Source organism: Salvelinus fontinalis, chromosome 16 (genome assembly GCF_029448725.1).
Source record: "Salvelinus fontinalis isolate EN_2023a chromosome 16, ASM2944872v1, whole genome shotgun sequence".
NCBI classification, from domain to species: Eukaryota; Metazoa; Chordata; class Actinopteri; order Salmoniformes; family Salmonidae; genus Salvelinus; species Salvelinus fontinalis.
This window is the reverse complement of record NC_074680.1, coordinates 22,418,025-22,444,550: the sequence shown is the minus strand read 5'-3', so window position 1 is coordinate 22,444,550 and position 26,526 is coordinate 22,418,025. Positions and strand designations below refer to the sequence as shown.

At 41.1% G+C, this 26,526-nt stretch overlaps 1 protein-coding gene across 2 annotated transcripts in view; it reads left to right on the top strand.

Moving 5' to 3' along the window:
• Window positions 1–9,868: 9,868 nt before the first annotated feature.
• Window positions 9,869–26,526, top strand: part of LOC129812820 (endoribonuclease Dicer-like) — a 72,701-nt gene continuing 56,043 nt past the window's right edge. For both annotated transcript variants that reach the window (XM_055864714.1, XM_055864713.1), the window contains exon 1: window positions 9,869–10,022. The gene's annotated coding sequence lies outside the window, so the exon portion shown is untranslated. The remainder of the gene's footprint in view (window positions 10,023–26,526) is intronic.

Here is a 26,526-nt window from a genome sequence, read left to right as displayed (position 1 = left end):
GAGGTTAGCATTTATTTAGAGGGGGGGGGGGGGGGGGATATGATAGTTTAGTACAGAACCAAAACAAAACATTAGTTACTGTATAAATACTTTACTTTTGGACCTCACTGACACTTATGTTTGCTGATTACATCTTCTTTTTGTATTGCATATAGAGGCATCAGAATGCCCGTTCGGAAACCATCAGAAAGGTAGACAGGACAGGAGTCACAAATGTGGTATTTTATTAGGATCTCCATTAGCTGTTACGAAAGCCGCAGCTAGTCTTCCTGGGGTCCACACGAAAGTCTTTGAATGATGCTTTATTGAAATATAAGAAGAATGCAAGGAATTCAATGTCTCTGATGACAGACTAACACTTCACACATTGTGTCCAGTGGATGGTGGCATAGTCAATGTCAAAATGAACTCTCTCAGGCTAAACAGATAAAATATTGTCAATCCACACTGTCACAAGAGAAACAGGGGCGGTCCACTGGTCACAATCTTAGTGAAAGGGGGACATATTTTCTAAATTATAAAGTATATTATAATAATCAAAGTTTCAATCAAATGCTTTGTCTATTTTTTGTCTTCTAAGTTGTATTCAAATCAAAATCAAATGTATTTATATAGCCCTTCGTACATCAGCTGATATCTCAAAGTGCTGTACAGAAACCCAGCCTAAAACCCCAAACAGCAAGCAATGCAGGTGTAGAAGCACGGTGGCTAGGAAAAACTCCCTAGAAAGGACAAAACCTAGGAAGAAACCTAGAGAGGAACCAGGCTATGAGGGGTGGCCAGTCCTCTTCTGGCTGTGCCGGGTGGAGATTATAACAGAACATGGCCAAGATGTTGATGTGTTCATAAATGACCAGCATGATCAAATAATAATTACAGTAGTAATATAATAATAATGATTGTAATAATATAATCACAGTAGTTGTCGAGGGTGCAGCAAGTCAGCACCTCAGGAGTAAATGTCAGTTGGCTTTTCATAGCCGATCATTAAGAGTATCTCTACCACTCCTGCGGTCTCTAGAGAGTTGAAAACAGCAGGTCTGGGACAGGTAGCACGTCCGGTGAACAGGTCAGGGTTCCATAGCCGCAGGCAGAACAGTTGAAACTGGAGCAGCAGCACGGCCAGGTGGACTGGGGACAGCAAGGAGTCATCATGCCAGGTCGTCCTGAGGCATGGTCCTAGGTCTCAGGTCCTCCGAGATAGAGAAAGAAAGAATTAGAGAGCATACTTAAATTCACACAGGACACCGGATAAGACAGGAGAAGTACTCCAGATATAACAAACTGACCCTAACTACTGCAGCATAAATACTGGAGGCTGAGACAGGAGGGGTCAGGAGACACTGTGGCCCCATCCGATGATACCCCCGGACAGGGCCAAACAGGAAGGATATAACCCCACCCACCTTGCCAAAGCACAGCTCCCACACCACTAGAGGGATATCTTCAACCACCAACTTACCATCCTGAGACAAGGCCGAGTATAGCCCACAAAGATCTCCGCCACGGCACAACCCAAGGTGGAGGCGCCAACCCAGACAGAAAGATCACGTCAGTGACTCAACCCACTCAAGTGACGCACCCTTCCTAGGGACGGCATGAAAGAGCACCAGTAAGCCAGTGACTCAGCCCCTGTAATAGGGTTAGAGGTAGAGAATCCCAGTGGAGAGAGGGGAACCGGCCAGGCAGAGACAGCAAGGGCGGTTCGTTGCTCCAGAGCCTTTTGTATTGTATTGGTGTCAACCTTCCATTACCAGCAACACCACAGGAATTAGCAATGGTAGGCTATCTTTGAAGTAGTCAATATGCAACAAGTTGAATAGTTTTACTAATGAACACCCTAAAAGAGTTGGTGCCAGTTTCATTTCCATTTTTTTCAGACATGTAATTGTATTTTTATGGTGAAAAACCTTGCCTTTATTTAACTGTTTGGAATAGAAATGGGATTGCCACCAACTCTGCAGAGGAAAGTTTTTCACATGAGAGGGTAGATGGAACGACCTGCGATTCCACACTGGTTGTACCCTCTAGCAATGAGGAGATAACAAAACAGACTTCAATTACAACACAATGAAGCTACCCGATAAATCAGCTGAATAGTATTTGTTTGTCACTGATTATACTTCATAGAATTTCTTGTAAAAAATAAAACACATATTTAACATAACGTTTGCATTATGCTATACCTGTCTCTGATACTAATGTCATGACAACAAACTTCACACTGACAACATGACAAAACATATATATAATTTGCATGAAATGTTTTATGACATTTTGGTGACTGCCGTGTTCTTCACAATGCAGTGGTCCGTCCATGTTGCGTCTGCCACACCCAACACCTTATGACTATACATTTATTTTAATGTACACTGGGTCATAGAGAATTCCTAAGATGACTGATTATGATATACACGATATACATGATATACACTTGTGTCATAATTCTGCAATGCATTGAAATGTAAAACCAACAAACTATATCAACATTGGTCTGTATGCATATAATGCTGAACTGTTAGGGCTGCAAATAATTGGTACAGGAATAATGACACTCAGGGTCTATATCAATTCGTATCTCATGATTCCTCGCCTCCTACTCAATAACATTGGACGAGACAGTCCGGCAAGGTCCTTCCCCTCAGACCTTCTCAAATACGTTTTGAGGAGTATGATAGGAATAAAAGAAAGATGAATTGAGAATGAGCCAACTGGAAGGTCCTAGAGCTTGAATTCCTCGTACATGGCGACTAGGCCCTCTTTCGTTGTCAACAGTAAATCTCCGGTACCCTTTGACGTGGAAATTGAAGATCATGTTTTTGTATCTGCATCTCTCCTCCTAAAATAAAATAAAGGAGTAAAGTTCCTCAAGGAAGTTCCTGTCATAATGGACTACGACACAATGACCCACTGTGTAGCTTGTCTGACACCTTACCTTGGGGGAGTAAGGATATCCTGTCTCCGACATGATAGTGAAGAACAGGTGTCACTAAAATTGGGCAGCAGGTAGCCTAGCGGTTAGGAGCGTTGGGCCAGTAACCAAAAAGTTGCTGGTTCGACTCCCGAGCAGAAAAATCTGCCAATGTGCCCTTGAACAACTTTTCCCGTAATTGCTAAATGACTAAAATGGTCCAGGAATACAGTGAAACCCAGCGGCTTGGTACAGTTCTGCCGGTTCTTTGTACTCAGGGACCTCAGCTTGCCGGTCTTGCTGAACACTTGTCCCTCAGGGGCCCAATGGCAGCAAATGTATTAGTGGAGCCACACTTTCCTTAAAGCACATGATAAAGAATTGAAATCTCACTAAGCAATTAAACAATAGTTAGATGCACCCGCATACATGTGAACAAGCGTGGGGGGGGTTGAGGCACACACAGTGGATGACCACATTTTGTAGTGCATGTGTCAATCTTCGATTCCCTCTCATCTTTAAAGCTCGAGCAAATAAAGGGGATGGAGTCTGGAAGGTTACCTTTATAAGATATATAAAGGAAGTATTGTGAGTCCGTGAAGATGAGATGAAGAAAATATGTGTTCTTCTAACCTAGTTCTTCATGTTTGTCACATATCTGTGTGTACGCCAGTCTCATGATGATGTGACTTTGGCAGTCGTGTTCCACTCAGAGGGTGATCTCCTCAAAGCCGCGCTGATCCTCAGCCACAACAGGCAGCATGGCATTGTACTCTGTGTGTCTAAATGTGTGGGAGAGAAAACAAAGTACTATCAAAGAATAACTATACAATTATCCAATCACACATCTTTGCCTGTTTGTAAGCCTATTGTAATATCGCTTCCAATGATGTAATAATTTCAAATAAGTCCAACTCTAAATTGTGTCACTAATGTATGTCATATCTGAGTATTTACATGGTAATCAATGCAGTACTTACAGTGTAACAACCTAAGTACATACAGTACGAGTCAAAAGATTGGACACACCTACTCATTCAAGGGTTTTTCTTTATTTTTACTATTTTCTACATTTTAGAATAATAGTGAAGACATCAAAACTATGAAATCATGTAGTAACCAAAAAAGTCTTCAAAGTTGCCACCCTTTGCCTTGATGACAGCTTTGCAATCTTAGCATTCTCTCAACCAGCTTCACCTGGAATGCTTTTCCAACAGTATTGAAGGAGATCCCAAAAATGCTTAGCACTTGTTGGCTGCTTTTCCTTCACTGCGGTCCAACTCATCCCAAACCATCTCAATTGGGTTGAGGTCGGGTGATTGTGGAGGCCAGGTCATCTGATGCAGCACTCCATCACTCTCCTTCTTGGTCAAATAGCCCTTACACAGCCTGGAGGTGTGTTAGGCAATTGTCCTGTTGAAAAACAAATGATAGTCCCACTAAGCGCAAATCAGATTGGATTTTAGTATCGCTGCAGAATGCTGTGGTAGCCATGCTGGTTAAGTGTGCCTTGAATTCTAACTAAATCACAGACAGTGTAACCAGCAATGCTCCCCCACACCATCACACCTCCTCCTCCACGCTTCACGGTGGGAAGATCATCCGTTCACCTACTCTGCGTCTCTCAGACACGGCAGTTGGAACCAAAAATCTCAAATTTAGACTTAGACAGATTTCCACCAGTCTAATGTCAATTTTTCGTGTTTCTTGGCCCAAACAAGTCTTTTCTTCTTATTGGTGTCTTTTAGTATTTTTTTTTTTAGCAGCAACTCGACCATGAGGGCCGGATTCACGCAGTCTCCTCTGAACAGTTGATGTTGAGATGTGTCTGTTACTTGATGTTACGTTCCCCAGTTTCTGTGTTGTTTTGGGTTTGTATGTGTGTATTTCAGGAAATGGCTTCTTGGATTCTAAACAGCTCATTGGTTTGTCTCATTGCAGATTGGAGCTCTGACCCCGCCCTCTCGTCAGGGGATACAGCTGTCTGCAATTACCGACTCCTTCTGCAGCTTGAAAAGCCAGTGTTCCTTTGTTAGGAGAGAGCTTCTTTGGGTGTTGGTTTGTATAATTTGTTGTAAAGTATTTTGTAGCCGGTCCTGCAGAGGTATGGTTTTTTCAAAATGACTGTTTTTGATTATTGAAATTGTTCATTTTATGTTAGTAATTATTCTGTTTTTGTTCCCCGGGGGGAAGGCACCTTGGGAGTGCTTAGGCAAGAGGCATGCGGGCATACATATACCCGTAGTACGTACTCTGTATATGCACACTAGGTGAGACCTGGGCGGACCACACCCTGTATTTTGGTTGGCGCGCCAGGTAGTAAGAATAGGTAAGTAGTACTGTGAGGCATTTATTTGGGCTGCAATTTGAGGTTGGTAACTCTAATTTATCATCTGCAGAGGTAACTCTGGGTCTTCCTTTCTTGTGGAGCTCCTCATGAGCCAGTTTCATCATAGCACTTGGTTTTTGTGACTGCACTTGAAACTTTCAAATTTCTTAATTTTCCAAAATGACTGACCTTCATGTCTTAAAGTAGTGATGGAATGCTGTTTCGCTTTGCTTATTTGAGCTGTTCTTGCCATTTTAATATGGACTTGGTCTTTTACTAAATAAGGCTATTTTCTCTACCACCCCTACCTTGTCATAACTGATTGGTTAAATGGATAAGTTGTGGAATTTCTTTCCTTCAAGGCACACCTGTTAATTGAAATGCATTCCAGGTGACTACCTCATAAAGCTGGTTGAAAGCATGTCAAGGCAAAAGGTGGCAACTTTGAAGAATCTAATTTATTTGGTTAACTTATGGCTGCATCCCGCTACTGGGCTCAATATGACAACAGCCAGTGAAAGTGCAGGGCTCCAAATTAAAACATCTCAATTAAAATTCCTCAAACATACATGTGTCTTATCATTTTAAAGGTAATCTTGTTAATCCCACCAAAGTGACCAATTTCAAAAATGCTTTTCAGCGAAAGCACTACAAACTTGTTAGGTCACCACCAAACGACAATAAGCACAGCAGAAGATAGCTTTCAGAAATAGATAAAATGAATCACTAACCTTTGATTAACATGAGGTCCTATGAGTGTCATCTGATGAAGATAAACAATACATGCATGTTTTGTTTGATAAAGTTCATATTTATAACAATCTGAGTTTACATTGGTGCGTTACATTCACTAGTTCCAAAACATCAAGTGATTTTTGCATAGCCACATCGTTTCAACAGAAACTCATCATAAATGTAGATGATATTACAAGTTACACATGGAATTATAAATATAACTCCTTAATGCAACCGCTGTGTCAGATTTCAAAAAAGCTTTACGGGAAAAGCAAATCATGCAATAATCTGAGACGGAGCTCAGCACAATAGCCAAATTAGTTGCCATGTTGGTCAACAGAAACCAGAAAATACATGATGTTTCCTTACCTTTGAACTTACTCAGAATGCAGTCCTAGGAATCCCAGGTCCACAATAAATGCTTGATTCATTCGATAATGTCCGTTATTTATGTCCAAATAACTACTTTGGTTAGCGCCTTTGGTAAACAATTCCGAAGTCACAAAGCGCGTCCACTATACCGCGGCGAAATGTCCAAAAGTTCCGTAACTGTCAAACGATGTACTGAATCAATCTTTAGAATGTTAACATACATCTTGAATAACGTTCCAACCGGAGAATTAGATTGACTTCAAATGAGCGGTGGAACGGAGGTCCTCATGTAAGGCGCATGGTGAAAGCCTGGTCAGCTCGTGGCAGTGATTACTCATTCCTGTCTCCTTCGACCCCCCCTTCACATTAGTCATCAGACAAAGTTCTGACTGCTGACATCTAGTGGAAGCCGTAGGAAGTGAAAACTGATCAATATCTCTCTGTAATTTCAATGAGAGCTTGGTTGAAACTCTGCCACCTCAGAAAAAATTCAAACAGGAAGTGGAACTTCTCAGGTTTTTGCATGCCATATGATTTCTGTTATACTCACAGACATAATTCAAACAGTTTTAGAAACTTCAGTGTTTTCTATCCAATGCGAATACTAATATGCATGTATTAGCAGCTGGGACTGAGGGGCAGGCAGTTTACTATGGGCACCTCTGTGCACCTTTCATCCAAGCTACTCAATACTGCCCCTGCAGCCATAAGAAGTTAACACTTACTACATGATTCCATATGTGATATTTCATAGCTTTGATGTCTTCACTACTGTACATTAAAGAAACCCTGGAATGAGTATCTGTTAACTTAACTGGTACTGTAAATTGCATCATAAATGGTATCCTATTTCCTTAGTGCCCTACTTTTGACTAAGGCTCCGGTCAAACGTAGAGCACGACAAAGGAAATAAGTTACCATAACCATGGTTACAGGGCATACCATGTCAAGATGGTTTATTCTCAGGGTGCTTCCTCCAGGTTGTTGGTCGATTGAACACATGTCGTACTCCCAGACCATCCTGCTGGGGCTCTCTACTGGATCATAAAGTAGGAACTTTACTACTAGGTTATCTCCCAAATGGCACCATATTCCCCATTTAGTGCACAACTTTTGACCAGGTCTCATAGGGTTCTAGTCAAAAGTATTGCCTTATAGGTGTCAGGTCTAGTCCCCCTCCCCGGCGCTCGCCGTCATCAGTTTATTCATTATTATGCACACCTACCATCGTCGTTACTTGCACCTGTGCCTCATGACTCACCTGGACTCCATCCCCTTCCTGATTACATCCCCTAAATCTGTCAGTCTCTTCGATTCTTCCCCCAGGTGTTAGTGTGTTTCTGTGCTTCATGTCTGTACGCTACTCGTGTTATTTTCTTTAATGTTCCCTTATTTATTAAATTCACTCCCTGTACTTGCTTCCCGATTCTTAGCGTACATGTTACAATAGGGTGCCATTTGGTATGCAGGTGGTAAGTAGACCTACAGTTGCCCACCAAAACCCAACTAGTGTTATAGACGGAATAAAGAAACCAGAGTGTTCAAATGTTTTGTTCCTAACATAGTCCTAAAGTGGGTTTCCTCATACTAAGACAGGTGGTGTCATCAGGAGAAGCACCTACATTACCCACCACTGATCTTAATACTGTTTCCATCTTAACTTTTTTATTATCAGGACATGTAAGGGTCTGAGTTACCTGGGCATACTGTTTGCCATGTTGGGATTTCCAGTCCTCCCAGACACCATTCATCTCAGAACTCACAAGCTTGTTCAGAGATCGATTACGGGCCATCAGCAACAGAGTCACCCTCAACATGCAGTGTGCATACAGAAACACAGCAGTAGAGGCTTTTGAGGGGAGGACAGCTCATAATAATGGCTGGAGCGAATGGAATTGCAAACACATGGAAACCGTATGTTTGACGTATTTGATACCATTCCGCTCCACCCATTATCACAAGCCCGTCTTCCACCATTAAGATGCCTCCTACCTCCTGTGATACACAGTAAATGGTCAAATAACAATGAGCATATTAATCAGGTAAGAACAGTTACTAAATGGTAATTATTGTGATTTTCTGTAAGTGAAAACAACAACCTGGTGAATACTTGGTGAACAAAAACTAAATATTTTAAATAATTAAATTTAAAAAATCAAGCACCTGTCTGTGTTTCAATACGCCAGTTGCAGTATGCTGAGGTATGGGACAAGAAGACTAGATTTATCAATCACACCACTCAATGAAAATGTATTAAATGTGCATTGGACCTTCTGCTTTTGAGAGGTGGACCACACAGGAGGCTGTGGTTGTACTCAGGATACCTACAATCAGTGGTGCAACTTTCACTGTGGGTGGGTGGGGACACCCCACATTCTGAAATGAGATGTTTGTCAGTTTTATACTTGGAATGTGATACAAAAAGAGTCAACGGTGTGATTTAGGATCATGTGGATGCCTCCGAGCGTTCGGGTAGGCTGTTTGGAGTGTTTGTCCGGGAAAAAAAGGGAAAAGCCCCCCCCCCCCCCTGCTTCTAATACCAAAGTTGCACTCCTGCCTACAATCAACACCTTAACACAACACAGACTTGATAGATAACTGCGAAAGCACACTTTTGGTGTGGGACTATCTCCTGTCCTGTCTCTCCATCTCCTGGCTGGAAAATTAACCACCATGGCAGTGGAAACAGGTAGATGTGTGGTGCATTCTCCAGAGTGACACCTGGAACCAATCAGAGAAGAAAAAATATTAATTCAAATGGATCAATAGGCTCACATTGTACAACCGCATGGCTACCATAATATAATTAAATTAATAGAGGCACCTTTACCCTGTTACACTACCTATTTTAGGGACTGGCATACTTATACAGTATATGTGTAAAAAAAAAAAAAAGCATGCAAAAATAAGTTGGGATTTTTGTGATACTCAGTTGATGGATGTAATATTTAAATTGTTTAAGAAATAAGTCAGTTCCTCTTCAGGCCTTGATGATCACACACATCTCATCTTGTCAAACCACTGATACAGTTATAATGTATATAGTGCTATTTATATGTATATTGTTATTTTTTATTACCATTTTCATGATTTTATTTCACTTAGTCCTGCATGATTTTCACTGTACCCTGCAATCACAACTGCAACCCTGTACATGTGACTATTAAACACTGAATCCCCGAATGTCCCTAGGTGGAACACTGCTGTTGCCCTTTTGCTTAAAAACATTTTTTTCAAGCAGGCTACAAAGTTTTGGAAACAAAATAACACGAATAAAGTTGGACAGCTCTTACAGTTTGAGTCAATATTATAGCTATTTTCCCTGTTTCTTTGTTATGCACAATTCAGAATTTGACATTTTCTTACTTTAACATGAGGGGCCAATGTTGGGAGTGGGTGGGATCGTTTTATTTGCGTAGTTACTCTTTGGTTTTGAGGGGATTTGTATTCTCGACCACCACTAGCATTTCATCCAGGCTATGAAAAATACACTTTTTACGTAGCTAGCTACTTTACGCAAAAGTGTTGCATTTCGAAGGCCCAGGTGGAAGGAAGTCTTGACCGTGGTGGATTAGTTCCTGACAGCAGCAGCAGGAGGGAATGGTGGAAAGGGGTATCAGACGAAATAACAGGACAATTTCCTATCAAGACGGCCCAATAAAAAATATTTTATAGGTGAGGAAGTTTAACCGAAACACCCTGAATGCATGCTATTCCTTACTGGTGGCTATGTGCATGCATTGTCACATCCATAATATAACTATGTTAACTAGCAAGCTAAGCTAGTCAATAATGTTAGCAAACTAGCTAGTTAGCATAGCTAACTTTGTTTCCACATGATTATTGTAGCTTTGCATGTAGCCATCTCCAATAGACGTCTAAAACAAAACAATTGTATACACATTTATCTGTACTGTATTTATATTGATTCTATCTAGTCAATCAGCAAGTCACTAGCTACTTCGCTAGCCTGTGTCAAGTTCGGTAGCTAAGTTAGCTAGCTGCACGCGTGGGATTTTTACGTTTTGTTTGACTAGAACGCCATTGCATCAGCTATCAACTCGTTTACTCGTTATCAAACGATCAAATAATAAACCTATTGTATGATTTGTCATGTATTTAGACATTTCCCAAGGTATACACGTGTTCTCGTGGACGTGGTTGTTTGCCACCAGCTTGTTGTAGATAGCTAGTTAGCCAGTAGCCACCTGTGCTTAGCTAGCTTGCTAAATGCTACTGCAACAGACAGTTATGTTATCATTCACTCGCCAGTTAGCTATTTCCTTTCAATGAAAGGCCAAGGTCGCCTTGAGGCCTAATTTAGAATAGCTAGTTCGCTAGTGTTTTCCCAAATTATTTCCCTAATTTCTAGTCGTAGTTTGGAATGTGTTGGTTGATGATTCTAAACGAAAGTTGTCAGTTGCTCGTGATGAGACTGTTGAGATAGTTAGCTACATTTATGCACAATTAACGATGTGCTATGTACACTTATGTTGATCAGTTAACTTTTGGAAAATCAGTGAACTGGTTATGATGGCTCATTCATTGATAAAAATGTCCCCAGTCATATTGCCGGTTGTGGCATTGAGTAACACCGAATCAAGTCGTTTCACCACAGATAGGAGCTAGTTACCAGTATATTTGGTTTCAGTGTCTGATCAAAGAGTTCAGTTGCTCATGTCAATTTGACTTGTTTTTTAAAATCAATTTTATATACCACAGGCCTATACCCACCCCTGCTCAGTTTCAATATTGGCCCATGTTCCCGAATGTGAAAGCATGGGTTTTGTGGTGGAGGGGGTTGTCACGTCACCATTTCCCCACATGTGCTTAGCAAATGTTTCTTCACACAAAACTGTTCTCTCTGTCACTAACCCCAAATGTGAGTTTCGGCAGAGTAAGCATTAATACATTATTTTGATCTATTTTTATTTTGTCATCCCGAATGGCACTTTATTCCCTACTATGTAGTGCACAACTTTTGACCAAGCTCCATTGGGTAGGGATGAGCTTTCCCAGGGTACTTAGGTACCAATACCATATGTTGGTAGTTGCCATATGGCCAAAACAAAAGTGGAAAAATAATTTCTTCAAAAATAAATAAAACTACATTTAGTCACAAACTGTCTAAACAATTCAAAATGTTACATGGCCACCTTCAATTTAGAATTTATATCAATTTTAATGAACCATTTCATGCATTAGAGCCTAGAACACTACAATTGTTAATATCAAGTTTTGATGATTCCCAAATAGATGAGAGAAATATTTTTACACATTATTTAGTTATGTCTTTTATATCATTAATCATATTCTTGCATTTAAAATGAAAAACACATTTCCTTGGCTAATAATGATGATAACCAAGTGTCTCACAATTACATTATGGCTAAGATTCACAGGCATTAAACTAACCTAGATAAAAAGCAATTATCATACTTGTGTATTATGTTACCTGCCTCATGCTTAACAATAATTAATGACACTTTCAGAAGTTTCTGACCACTGTAAAAATGCTTCTAACCATCAGTTCTAAACATCAGTAATGGATCCGCATTAAATCATTTGAAGTGTACTCATTACAATTTGGGCATGGCCCTGAAAAAAAAAAAATCAGGTCTTCTATTCTTTCGATCAATCGAAACAGGTGCTGTTAGATTACAAAATAATTTTTCTGACCGTTTGGGACAATGTAAGCAACACTAAATCAATTATAAGCGTACCAGAGAGTCTTGTAATAAAGGCTTAATAAAAAAACATTACAACAAAGACTAAAAACAGTTGCATTCGTGAATGGAATTACGTAATGGAACGGTTTATTTATTGTGTAAGCTAATTATTCAAGGCTCGCTTTATTTTATTTTAAAACATAAAATGCTTGATTGCATTTCAAATCATGAATGACTTTTAGGCTGTGTGATTGCATAAACGAATGATTGATACAGTAGCCTATATAAGTATTGAAATATAGGCCTAAGTTATGGTATTAAGACTTAGCAGGATGCACTCTTAGGCCTATAGCTCAATGGTGGTTATACTAGGCTGCTATACTAAGCCAATTAATGACATGTATTATTATAATGAACAAAATCTTTTGTGTAATAATAACAGTAAGTAGATCAATAAAAAGGAGGGTTATTATTATAAATATAATTTTCAGACCATTTTGAACAGTTAAAATTACACTGAATCAGTAGGCTATTAAACACACACTCAAACAGGCCACAGAAGCGGGATCTGTCTTATGTCTGTGTGTATATACAGTTGAAGTCGGAAGTTTACATACACCTCAGCCAAATACATTTAAACTCAGTTTTTCACAATTCCTGACATTTAATCCAAGTAAAAATTCCCTGTTTTAGGTCAGGTAGGATCATCACTATTTTAAGAATGTGAAATGTCAGAATAATAGTAGAGAGAGTGATTCATTTCAGCTTTTATTTCTTTAATCACATTCTCAGTGGGTCAGAAGTTTACATACACTCAATCAGTATTTGGTAGCATCGCCTTTAAATTGTTTAACTTGGGTCAAATGTTTCGGGTAGCCTTCCACAAGCTTCCCAGAATAAGTTGGGTGAATTGTGGCACATTCCTCCTGACAGAGCTGGTGTAACTGAGTCAGGTTTGTAGGCCTCTTTGCTCGCACACACGTTTTCAGTTCGTACCCACACATTTTTCTATAGGATTGAGGTCAGGGCTTTGTGATGGTCACTGCAATACCTTGACTTTGTTGTCCTTAAGCCATTTTGCCACAACTTTGGAAGTATGCTTGGGGTCATTGTCCATTTGGAAGACCCATTTGCGACCAAGCTTTAACTTCCTGACTGATGTCTTGAGATGTTGCTTCAATTTAGCAACATAATTTTCCTTCTCATGATGCCAGCTATTTTGTGAAGTGCACAAGGCCCTCCTGCAACAAGGCACCCCCACAACATGATGCTGCCACCCCCGTGCTTCACGGGTGGGATGGTGTTCTTCGTCTTGCAAGCATCCCCCTTTTTCCTCCAAACATAACGGTGGGTCATTATGGCCAAACAGTTCTATTTTTGTTTCATCAGACCAGAGGACATTTCTCCAAAAAGCACAACAGTCTTTGTCCCCATGTGCAGTTGCAAACCGTAGTCTGGCTTTTTTATGGAGGTTTTGGAGCAGTGGCTTCTTCCTTGCTGAGCGGCCTTTCAGGTTATGTCGAGATAGGACTTGTTGTACCCTGGATATAGATACATTTGTACCTGTTTCCTCCATCTTCACAAGGTCCTTTGCTGTTCTTCTGGGATTGATTTGCACTTTTCGCACCAATGTACGTTCATTTCTAGGAGACAGAACACGTCTCCTTCCTGAGCGGTATGATGGCTGCGTGGTCCCATGGTGTTTATACTTGCATACTATTGTTTGTACGGATGAAGGTGGTTTCCTTCAGGTGTTTGAAAATTGCTCCCAAGGATAAACTAGACTTGTGGAGGTCTACAATTTTTTTTCTGAGGTCTTGGCAGATTTCTTTTGATCTTCACCTGATGTCAAGCAAAGATACACTGAGTTTGAAGGTAGGCCTTGAAATACATCCACAGGTACACCTCCAACTGACTCAAATGATGTCAATTAGCCTATCAGAAGCTTCTAAAGCCATGACATCATTTTCTGGAATTTTCAAAGCTGTTTAAAGGCACAGTCAACTTAGTGTATGTAAACCTCTGACCCACTGGAATTGTGATACAGTGAATTATAAGTTAAATAATCTCTGTAAACAATTTTTGGAAAAATGATTTGTCATGCACAAAGTAGATGTCCTAACCGACTTGCCAAAACTATAGTTTGTTAACAAGAAATTTGTGGAGTGGTTGAAAAACGAGTTTTAATGACTCCAACCTAAGTGTATGTAAACTTCAGACTTCAACTATATATATATATATATATATATATATATATATATATATATATATATATATATATATATACTGCTCAAAAAAATAAAGGGAACACTAAAATAACACATCCTAGATCCGAATGAATGAAATATTCTTATTAAATACTTTTTTCTTTACATAGTTGAATGTGCTGACAACAAAATCACACAAATTTTCAATGGAAATCAAATTTATCAACCCATGGAGGTCTGGATTTGGAGTCACACTCAAAATTAAAGTGGAAAACCACATTACAGGCTGATCCAACTTTGATGTAATGTCCTTAAAACAAGTCAAAATGAGGCTCAGTAGTGTGTGTGGCCTCCACGTGCCTGTATGACCTCCCTACAACGCCTGGGCATGCTCCTGATGAGGTGGCGGATGGTCTCCTGAGGGATCTCCTCCCTGACCTGGACTAAAGCATCCGCCAACTCCTGGACAGTCTGTGGTGCAACGTGGCGTTGGTGGATGGAGCGAGACATGATGTCCCAGATGTGCTCAATTGGATTCAGCTCTGGGGAACTGGCGGGCCAGTCAATAGCATCAATGCCTTCCTCTTGCAGGAACTGCTGACACACTCCAGCCACATGAGGTCTAGCATTGTCTTGCATTAGGAGGAACCCAGGGCCAACCGCACCAGCATATGGTCTCACAAGGGGTCTGAGGATCTCATCTCGGTACCTAATGGCAGTCAGGCTACCTCTGGCGAGCACATGGAGGGCTGTGCCGCCCCCCAAAGAAATGCCACCCCACACCATGACTGACCCACCGCCAAACCGGTCATGCTGGAGGATGTTGCAGGCAGCAGAACGTTCTCCACGGCGTCTCCAGACTCTGTCACGTCTGTCACCTGCTCAGTGTGAACCTGCTTTCATCTGTGAAGAGCACAGGGCGCCAGTGGCGAATTTGCCAATCTTGGTGTTCTCTGGCAAATGCCAAACGTCCTGCACGGTGTTGGGCTGTAAGCACAACCCCCACCTGTGGACGTCGGGCCCTCATACCACCCTCATGGAGTCTTTCTGACCGTTTGAGCAGACACATGCACATTTGTGGCCTGCTGGAGGTCATTTTGCAGGGCTCTGGCAGTGCTCCTCCTTGCACAAATGCGGAGGTAGCGGTCCTGCTGCTGGGTTGTTGCCCTCCTACGGCCTCCTCCACGTCTCCTGATGTACTGGCTTGTCTCCTGGTAGCGCCTCCATGCTCTGGACACTACGCTGACAGACACAGCAAACCTTCTTGCCACAGCTCGCATTGATGTGCCATCCTGGATGAGCTGCACTACCTGAGCCACTTGTGTGGGTTGTAGACACCGTCTCATGCTACCACTAGAAGCACCGCCAGCATTGAAAAGTGACCAAAACATCAGCCAGGAAGCATAGGAACTGAGAAGTGATCTGTGGTCACCACCTGCAGAACCACTCCTTTATTGGGGGTGTCTTGCTAATTGCCTATAATTTCCACCTGTTGTCTATTCCATTTGCACAACAGCATGTGACATTTATTGTCAATCAGTGTTGCTTCCTAAGTGGACCGTTTGATTTCACAGAAGTGTGATCAAACCATATATATATATGGTTTGATTTATAAAGCCAGGTACATTTAACAGTTAAGCTATTGATTACAGACTTAATTAAGTTGGTGTTTTCTCTCCCCACATTTCTTAGACAATAACACAAGGTCTCCTCATTCTGTTGCTTCCTCCGCCGCATTGTTCTCACCAATATGCTGGTTAACTTTGCTATTATGCACATAGCGACATGGTCTAGGAAAAGGTGTCAATTCAACAGCGCACTGATGTGTTTCAGAACCTCGGACAGCGACCACTAACCAACGTCGGAGAAAGTGCGTTTTGTTATATTATTTTTATTAGTGTTGCACCATTGTTAAGTAATATAACCATATACAATTTCACAAGCAAATGTTTTAGAGGGATGGAGAGTGTCATCCCCACGGCATCCACATTGGACAGAGCCCACTCAGACAGGCGAGAATCAGACAGGGGTCTTGTATTTCCTCTGGTGTGACACGGTCTTCATGTCACACCAAGGGAAATAAAGCTGTCACACTTTTGGAAATCTCCGGGTGCATGATCCAGTTTGGGCCTTATTGTTAAGCCTTCAGTATGATTTTTCCACATGTTTTTGTTGCTTTTTATACTTTAATTGTCAACAAATATTGTTTTCATATATACATTCAAAAAGCATCACACCAAAGGACTAAGAAATTGATACCTTTTATGGCAATGGCAGAAAAGTGCAATATTTTGATACATGTTTCAGATACAATCTGTTCAGACCATGTGCTCCAGCCATGTCTTCTGTACTTCCTCATTGCAAGAGAATGCTCCCCAGCGCAATGGTTTCCAAATGCTGGGTCGTTATCTAATCCCATAATTGTCACACCAAGTGGACTGCTTTAGGGACAAAATGTAATCAATCAAAACTTTTTGGAAATGTCATGAATAGACTTGGGGACTATTGTTTCTTCAAATACACTTATGTGTATTAACTAAAAGCATAGATGAAGGGAAGTGTTATTCATTTTTTCATTAATTTACTTAAGTTCAAAGTTCCACACCTTTACCTCAGACAGTCACACCATTGGACAATTGTCAAGTTTGGTTCAAAACTGCAAGAAAACATAATACACTTCATGAATTTACTCATTATCAAAGTAAAAAATCAAACCCATTAAAAAGATGGAGAACAAGCTATGAATCAAATCAAAGTTTATTTGTCACGTGCACCGAATACAACAGGTAGACCTTACAGTGAAATGCTTACTTACAGGCTCTAACCAATAGTGCGAACAAAAAGGTGTGTGTGTGTAGGTAAGTAAAGAAATAAAACAACAGTAAAAATACATTTGAAAATAAGAGTAGCAAGGCTATATACAGACACCTGTTAGTCAGGCTTATTGAAGTAGTATGTACATGTAGGTATCGTTAAAGTGACTATGCATATAAGATAAACAGAGAGTAGCAGCAGCGTAAAAGAGGGGTTGGGGGGGGGCACACAATGTAAATAGTCCGGGTAACCATTGGTTACCTGTTCAGAAGTCTTATGGCTTGGGGGTAAAAACTGTTGAGGATCCTTTTTGTCCTAGACTTTGCACTCCGGTACCGTTTGCCATGCGGTAGTAGAGAGAACAGTCAATGACTGGGTTGGCTGCGGTCTTTGACAATTTTTAGGGCCTTCCTCTGACACCGCCTGGTGTAGAGGTCCTGGATGGCAGGCAGCTTTGCCCCAGTGATGTATTGGGCCGTATGCACTATCCTCTGTAGTGCCTTGCGGTCAGAGGCCGAGGCAATTGCCGTACCAGACAGTGATGCAACCGGTCAGGATGCTCTCGATGTTGCAGCTGTAGAACCTTTTGAAGATCTCAGGACCCATGCCAAATCTTTTTGTCGTGCCATCTTCACGACTGTCTTGGTGTGTTTGCATATTCTAGTTTGTTGTTGATGTGGACACCAAGGAATTTGAAGTTCTCAACCTGCTCCACTACAGCCCCGTCGATGAGAATGGGGATGTGCTCGGTGCTCCATTTCCTGTAGTCCACAATCATCTCCTTAGTTTTGGTTATATTGAGGGATAGGTTGTTATTCTTGCACCACCCGGCCAGGTCTCTGACCTCCTCCCTATAGGCTGTCTTGTCGGTGATCAGGCCTACCACTGTTGTGTCGTCTGCAAACTTAATGATGGTGTTGGACTCGTGCCTGGCCATGCAGTCGTGGGTGAACAGGAAGTACAGGAGGGGACTGAGCACGCACCCCTGGGGAGCTCCAGTGTTAAGGATCAGTGTGGCAGATGTGTTGCTACCTACCCTCACCACCTGGGGGCGACCCGTCGAGGATCCAGTTGCAGAGGGAGGTGTTTAGTCCCAGGTTCCTTAGGTTAGTGATGAGCTTTGAAGGTACTATGGTGTTGAACGCTGAGCTGTAGTCAATGAATAGCATTCTCACATAGGTGTTCCTTTTGTCCAGGTGGGAAAGGGCAGTGTGGAGTGCAATAGAGATTGCATCATCTGTGGATCTGTTTGGGCGGTATGCAAATTGGAGTGGGTCTAGGGTTTCTTGGATAACGGTGTTGATGTGAGCCACGACCAGCCTTTCAAAGCACTTCATGGCTACAGATGTGAGTGCTACGGGTCTGTAGTCATTTAGGCAGTTTGCCTTTGTGTTCTTGGGCACAGGGATTAGGGTGGTCTGCTTCAAGCATGTTGGTATTACAGACTCAATCAGGGGCATGTTGAAAATGTCAGTGAAGACACCTGCCAGTTGGTCAGCACATGCCTGGAGCACACGTCCTGGTAATCCGTCTGGCCTCGCAGCCTTGTGTATTTGTGTGTTTAAACGTCTTACTCACGTCAGCTACGGAGAGCGTGATCACACAGTCGTCCGGAACAGCTGATGTTCTCATGCATGCATCAGTGTTGCTTTCCTCGAAGCGAGCAATGAAGTGATTTAGCTTGTCTGGTAGGCTCGTGTCACTGGGCAGCTCGCGGCTGTGCTTCCCTTTTGTCTGTAATAGTTTGCAAGCCCTGCCACATCCGACGAGCGTCGGAGCCGGTGTAGGCTAAATACTGGAGTTTTGGTGCAAGGTACAGCCAACTAGCGCAAAAATATTTTTGATATATTGTCAAAATGATGCGATATAGTCAAAAATAATATCCCGATATGTAACTGCAGTGTTGTGTTTGTTTGAGACCCATAAGTGTTCAAAATGTACAGTATTTCTGTGGTCATATTTCAGAACATGTGGATTCTTTAGACATTAAGAAAAAAATGCATGCTGAGGGCAAGTATATGTAGATAGAAGGCAATTGCCATTTAACTGTATTAGGGCCATATTTTTGAGTGACAGTGGAATTAACCAATCACATTTTGACTTGTCATTTTACAAAATAGTATAGAAACTTCTGTCTTCTCAAAGGCCAACAGGTCACTGCGCAATAGCGAGCAGGAGTTTTACCACGGTTTTGCTAGCTAGCTTTTGTTGTAGTCTAGTTTGCTGCAGCAGGTGTTAGATGTTGTTGCCAATTTGTTAGCTTCAAGTGATCATCATCTGGTGAGTAGGACTGCTTTTTTTTAATGCATCTCGCTTACTGTTAGCTATCTCTTCCAAAAGGACTTATGTTGGTTTAGATCACATAAAGTTTAAATTAATGTGATAATTTTTTTTGTTGCAATGGGAAGTAATAGTTGTACATTTTGATTGGGAAATGCTTAGCCTAATGTTTGTGTTCTTATGATTGGGACCTGCTGGCCTTTTATGTCTGAGTGAATGGGCTGCTTATCCTATAACATCACGCGGTGTGTGATGGCTGTCTGGTATTACAGTCGCTGTCCTTTCAGCATCACAAGCTTGTCACACACATCCTTTTGACGTGTCACTTGTCGCTTTTGGTGATAGTTTGATGGTGATGCTGTTAGGCTACCATAGGTGGTTGTTGTCATTGGTAGCGTTTTCCGTGTGAGTGCTATCGATGTGAGTGGCAGCCTGAAGCTCGGCTCAGTCTCAGGCCTGTTTGTTTAATTTGAGTGCATTTAAGTTATGCTATGTCAGAGCTTGACATTTTTTTGCCACTTGTCCTTCTGACATATAGGACTGACAAGGTGACTGAAAATGGTGTTGTGTGATGCAAGAAATCACTTCACAAAACAACATAAATTATTATCATTGGTATAGACAAAGAATGGCTGCTGCTGTCTGATCCCATGTGTTATACAGTATCTTTTGCCTTTGTGGCCTTAAGCAAGGCACTTAAACCTCTACATAGTAAAATACTGCACTGATAGGCTACTGTATAAAACACGTGGTCCGTCAACCCTCCATCTGGAGAGCTACTGGGTGTTCAGGCTTTTGATCAAAACCTGCTTGAACACACCAGAGTCAGCGTAAGGTCCTGTTGAACAGCTGATTTTTTAAATTCTTTTTTTTACAATGTGGTGTATTCGCGTAGGGTTGCTTGGCTACCCTGCACGCCCAGTAGCTCTCCTGTAATCTCCAGGAGGGTACCCTGCACGCCCAGTACCTCTCCTGGAATCTCCGGAAGGATACCTTGCAACATTACAATTACAACCATATTTTTTTAATGTATTTATAAAATATATTTCCTCATTCAATGAACCAGAGATCAAATGGATACTGTTTGCGAGTAGATGGCTCTCTCTTTCTCGCTGTCTCTCTCCCCCACTGGCAACGGCCTACTGGTACACGCAGGTGATGCACACACCATGACTTTTCCAGGATTTTCATTGCTGCCCAAAAATGAGTTATAACTGTGCAAGTAACTCGCTAGCTAGTAATGAATATCAACAAATGAGGCTTTGATCTCAAAAACGTGTCTAGCAACTGCATGATTGGAAGATCGCGTGTGCCGGTCAATGCAGGCCTACAATAATTCTACTCCATGCGCTCTGCAGAGATTGGGAGGACCATGTGCAAAAAAAAAAAAAAAGTGGTGTGTGCGTATATGTATTCGCCCCCTTTGCTATGAAGTCCCTAAATAAGATCTGGTGCAACCAATTATCTTCAGAAGTCACATAATTAGTTTAATAAAGTCCACCTGTGTGCAATCTGTCACATTATCTCAGTATATATACACCAGTTCTGAAAGGCCCCAGAGTCTGCAACACCACTAAGCAAGGGGCACCGCCAAGCAAGCAGTACCATGAAGACCTAGGAGCTCTCCAAACAGGTCAGGGACAAAGTTGTGGAGAAGTACAGATCAGTGTTGGGTTATAAAAAAAATATATCTGAAACTTTGAACTCCCACGGAGCACCATTAAATCCATTATTAAAAAATGTAAAGAATATGGCACCACAACAAACCTGCCAAGAGAGGGCCGCCCACCAAAACTCACGGACCAGGCAAGGAGGGCATTAACTTCTCTAGGGTAGGGGGCAGCATTCGGAATTTTGGATGAAAAGCATGCCCAAATTAAACTGCCAGCTACTCATCCTCAGAAGATAATATATGCATATTATTAGTAGACTTGGATAGAAACCACTCTGAAGTTTCTAAAACTGTTTGAATCATGTCTGTGAGTATAACAGAACTTATTTAGCAGGCGAAACCCCGAGGACAAACCATATTTTTTTTTGTGAGGTCACTCTCTTTTCAATTGAGTTTCATTGGGAATCCAGATTTCTAGGGGACCTTCTTGCAGTTCCTACCGCCTCCACTGGATGTCAACAGTCTTTAGAAATTGGTTGAGGTTATTCCTTTGTGTAATGAAGTACGGCCATCTTGAACGAGGGTCACTCGAAGTGTCCTGTTTGTTAGAGGCGCGTGACCAGAAAGCTAGCTACAGTTTGTTTTAATCCTGTATTGAACACAGATCATTCCGTTTTCAATTTTATTGATTTATTTACGTTAAATACCTAAAGTTGTATTACAAAAGTAGTTTGAAATGTTTTGGCAAAGTTTACAGGTAACATTTGAGATTTTGTAGTCACGTTTCACAAGTTGGAACCGGTGTTTTTCTGGATCAAACGCGCCACATAAATGGACATTTTGGATATATATCGACGGAATTAATCGAACAAAATGACCATTGGTGATGTTTATGGGACATATTGGAGTGCCAACAGAAGCTCGTCAAAGTTAAGGCATGAATTATATTTTTTATTTCTGCGTTTTGTGTCGTGCCTGCAGGGTTGAAATATGCTTCTCTCTCTTTGTTTACTATGGTGCTATCCTCAGATAATAGCATTGTTTGCTTTAGCCGAAAAGCCTATTTGAATTCTGACATGTTGGCTGGATTCACAACCAATGTAGCTTTAATTTGGCATCTTTCATGTGTGATTTTAATGAAAGTTAGATTTTTATAGTAATTTATTTGAATTTGGCGCTCTGCATTTTCTCTGGCTTTTGGCCAAGTGAGACAGTAGCGTACCGCCTAAACTCAAGATTTTTGGATATAAATATGAACTTTACCGAACAAAACATACCTGTATTGTGTAACATGAAGTTCTATGAGTGTCATCTGATGAAGATCATCAAAGGTTAGTGATTAATTTTATCTCTTTCTGCTTTTTGTGACTCCTGTCTTTGGCTGGAAAAATGGCTGTCTTTTTCTGTGACTTGGCTCTGACCTAACATAATCGTTTGGTGTGCTTTCGTCGTAAAACCTTTTTGAAATTGGACACTGTGGCTGGATTTACAACAACTGTATCTTTAAAATGGTGTAAAATACTTGTATGTTTGAGGAATTTAAATTATGGGATTTCTGTTGTTTTGAATTTGGTGCCCTGCAGTTTCACTGGCTGTTGATGAGGTAGGACGCTAGAGTCCCACATACCCTAGAGAAGTTAATCAGAGAGGCAACAAAGAGACTAAAGATAATCCTGAAGGAGCTGCAAATCTCCACAGTGGAGATTGGAGTGTCTGTCCATAGGACCACTTTAAGCCACGCACTCCACAGAGCTGGGCTTTACGGAAGAGTGTACAGAAAAAAGCCCTTGCTTAATGAAAAAAATAAGAAAACACATTTGGTGTTCACCAAAAGGCATGTGGGAGACTCCAAACATGTGGAAGAAGGTACTCTGGTCAGATGAGACTAAAATTGAGCTTTTTGGCCATCAAGGAAAATGTTATGTATGGCGCAAACCCAACACCTCCATCACCCCGAGAACACCATCCCCACAGTGAAGCATGGTGGCGGCAGCATCATGCTGTGGAGATATTTTTCTTCGGCAGGGACTGGGAAACTGGTCAGAATTGAAGGAATGATGGATGGCGCTAAATACAGGGAAATTCTTGAGGGAAACCTCTTTCAGTCTTCCAGAGATTTGAGACTGGGACGGAGGTTCTCCTTCCAGCAGGACAATGACCTTAAGCATGATGTGCAAGTAAAGGTACTGGGGTATAAAAAAAATAACAATATTGGGATGACATAGTTGGGTGGGCTATTTACAGATGGGCTGTGTACAGGTGCAGTGATCGGTAAGCTGCTCTGACAGCTGATGCTTATAGTTAGTGAGGGAGATATGTCTCCAGCTTCAGTGACTTTTGCAATTCGTTTGTCATTGGCAGCAGAGAACTGGAAGGAAAGGCGGCCGAAGGAGGTGTTGGCTTTGGGATGACCAGTGAAATATACCAGGAGTGTGTGCTACGGGTGGGTGTTGCTATGGTGACCAGTGAGCTGAGATAAGGCAGGGCTTTACCTAGCAAAGACTTATAGATGACCTGGAGCCAGTGGGTTTGGCGACGGATATGTAGCGAGGGCCAGCCAACGAGAGCGTACAGGTCGCAGTGGTGGGTAGTATATGGGGCTTTAGTGACAAAACGGATGGCACTATGATAGACTACATACAATTTTCTGAGTAGGGTGTTGGAGGCTATTTTGTAAATGACATCGCCGAAGTCAAGGATTGGTAGGATAATCAGTTTTACGAGGGTATGTTTGGCAGCATAAGTGAAGGAGGCTTTGTTGCGAAATAGGAAGCCGGTTCTAGATTTAATTTTGGATTGGAGATGCTTAATGTGAGTCTGAAAGGAGAGTTTACAGTCCATCCAGACACCTAGGTACAGTGGTTCCTCCTTTTAAAAGTTGTCATACTGTGGCACACCTTGCGTGCTGCCTTAGCATTATGTGGCACGTCGTTTAATTCTCAGCCATTTTTTCTGTTATTGCTAGTTTGACCACCAGAGGGCATTTTTGAGAAGCGTTTGATAGTATTCCGTATTGGCATTACCAGAGAATTTTAAACCTTTTTTGTAATAACATAGTATATGGGATTGATTTTAAGAAATTTGGCTTAATTCATTTGATTACTATTATAATGTTTCTATTCGGAGATAAAGGAAAAATGAAACCCTCGCGGTTTCTATTGCGCTGTACAACGTGAAGTCAGGAGTAGGCTACATGATCGGAGGATTCTTAATTGTTTGCCTTCATTAGCCAACTTTGTTTCAATATTTTTGTAAATCAGTGATATTTATTCCCATAGTAATTCGTTATAGAATGGATCCATAACTAAATCAACATCTGCATTTTGAGAGTATTTTTTGAATCATTATTTTATTAACGAAATGTGTTTTTGTTTATTAGGCTACTGTGCAGTCGACAATAAATACTGTAGTAAACATGGGAAAGTGCCTAATTCCTTACATAAGGGAGAGCAGGCCTATTTCATAGTTGAGATGTCTTCACTATTATTCTGCAATGTAAAAAATAAAGAAAAATCCTGGAATGAGTAGGTGAGTCCGAACTTTTGACTGGTACTTGCTTAATTAATTAGATTAATATTATGGTGTTTCTATTCCATGAATTAACAAAAACCCTCTGGGTTTCTGTTAGAATGGAACGGAAAATATGGCGCTGTACAATATGATTCCATATGTGTTATTTCATTGTTGTGATGTCTTCACAACATAGTTGTGATGTCAACTACAGAATTATACATTAGACATTAATCAACACTAGTGAGACTCATTACGCCTATGGTAGGCCTAGAGTATATTGAGAAAAAAAAGAATTCAATCCCGCGACTCTCCACCAATAATTACATTTAGAGGATTGGAGGACTCTATATTAATATCTAAGGGGAATTTTCCGTTAGGATCTGTGAGAATATCTGACAATATCTAAGTGTCTTTTATATCATTCTAAAATAATTTATAATAATCACATTGTTTAAAAGGTAACGATATTTTGGAGAGTTCGTTTTCATTTAACCAAGAGTGAGCAAGAAAAAGGCTTCTATTCAGTCAACACATATCTCAAGAATATGGCATATTTGAACAAGTAATTCGTTATGGATCCATAACTAAATAAACATCAGCATTTTGAAAGAGTATTTTTATCATTTTATTTACGAAAGCATAAAGTTGCTGATGAAGAAATACAATACTGTACAGTATATGCTTTAACATATGGATAATAAAGCATTTTGAAGATATAAGCCACCTGCATTTGTTTTTTTAGGCTACTATGCAGTCTGACAAATATACATAGAATACAGTACATACTGTAGTAAACATGGGAAAGTGTCTAATTCCTTACATAAGGGAGAGCAGGCCATGTCCAGACTTTCTCGGTGACCTCAAGTACTCATTAACTCTGTCTTTTAATGCTTTTTCGGGTTGCATCAGTCATGGACGGAAACTTCTGAGACACAATATTAATGATGATCCCCCGGAGGTTCGCTGGTAAGCCACATTCGTCTTGGGATCCATCCGTTTGTATCCCAGTCGTGGTATCATTCTTCGGTTACACATCCTTGGAATAGCAGAACAGCATAACGGTCCGGGCGGCCCTTGCTGTGCCTGGTGAGCAGTTGGTCAAGTTCTGTTGTCAGGGCTTTCAGCAGGAACGGAAAATCTACTGGAAACATTTCAAAAATACTGGTAGACTTGGGGATTTTGGTCACGGACAATGCTATTCGCAAACACTATCATCAGATGCCTGTTTTACACCGAACTCGAAAGCCCAGGAAAATTAACAGGTACAGTAGACTACCATACTTTAATGTAGGCCTAATAATGCTAAAAATAAATTGACTGCTGGTCTTTACTATATGCTGCACATTTTCACATTGAATTTAATTTCCAGCGAGACTATTCAAGCCATCAACTCACTGATGAATGAAAATGACGAGCAATCGGCAATCTATAATCTGCTGGCATCACGGCACGATATCAACATCGCTCTAATTACAGTAAGAAGACAGTTGAAGAAACTTGGGTGGACTTACGGAAAGGCTTGGTAAGAAATTATATATATATTTACACAGACTCACAGTCTGTGAGTTGTAGCCTACAATATTTTATGTTTCCCTTTTTCTTTGTAAATAGCCAAACTCACCATTTAAAAATCAAATATGGGCCTGGTCCCTGGTGAGAAATTGCCCCCCACACATGGAGTTTGAGCAGATGCTTGGGACTCGGCTTGCTTGATCTTCCTTTTTTTTGTAGCAATTTTGAGCAAATTGCTCAAGGGCCACGGTTGATTAGTCTGTGAAGATGACATTATTGAACGTCTCGCCAGCTTTGATCCATGCCTGGGCCTGCAGAACGCGAAGTTCTTTGTCAGACGAATCATTGGGTCGAAACTACAGAACAGTACAAAACAAGCGAACACACATGGTTAATGTTATGATAATTTTAAAAAAATGTTTAAAAAGAAATTGCTATAAAAAAAAAAGGAAGATCAAGCATCTGCTCAACTCCATGTGTGGGGGGCAATTTCTCTCCAGGGACCAGGCCCATATTTGATTTTTAATGGTGAGTTTGGCTATTGACAAAGCAAAAGGTACATAAAATATTGT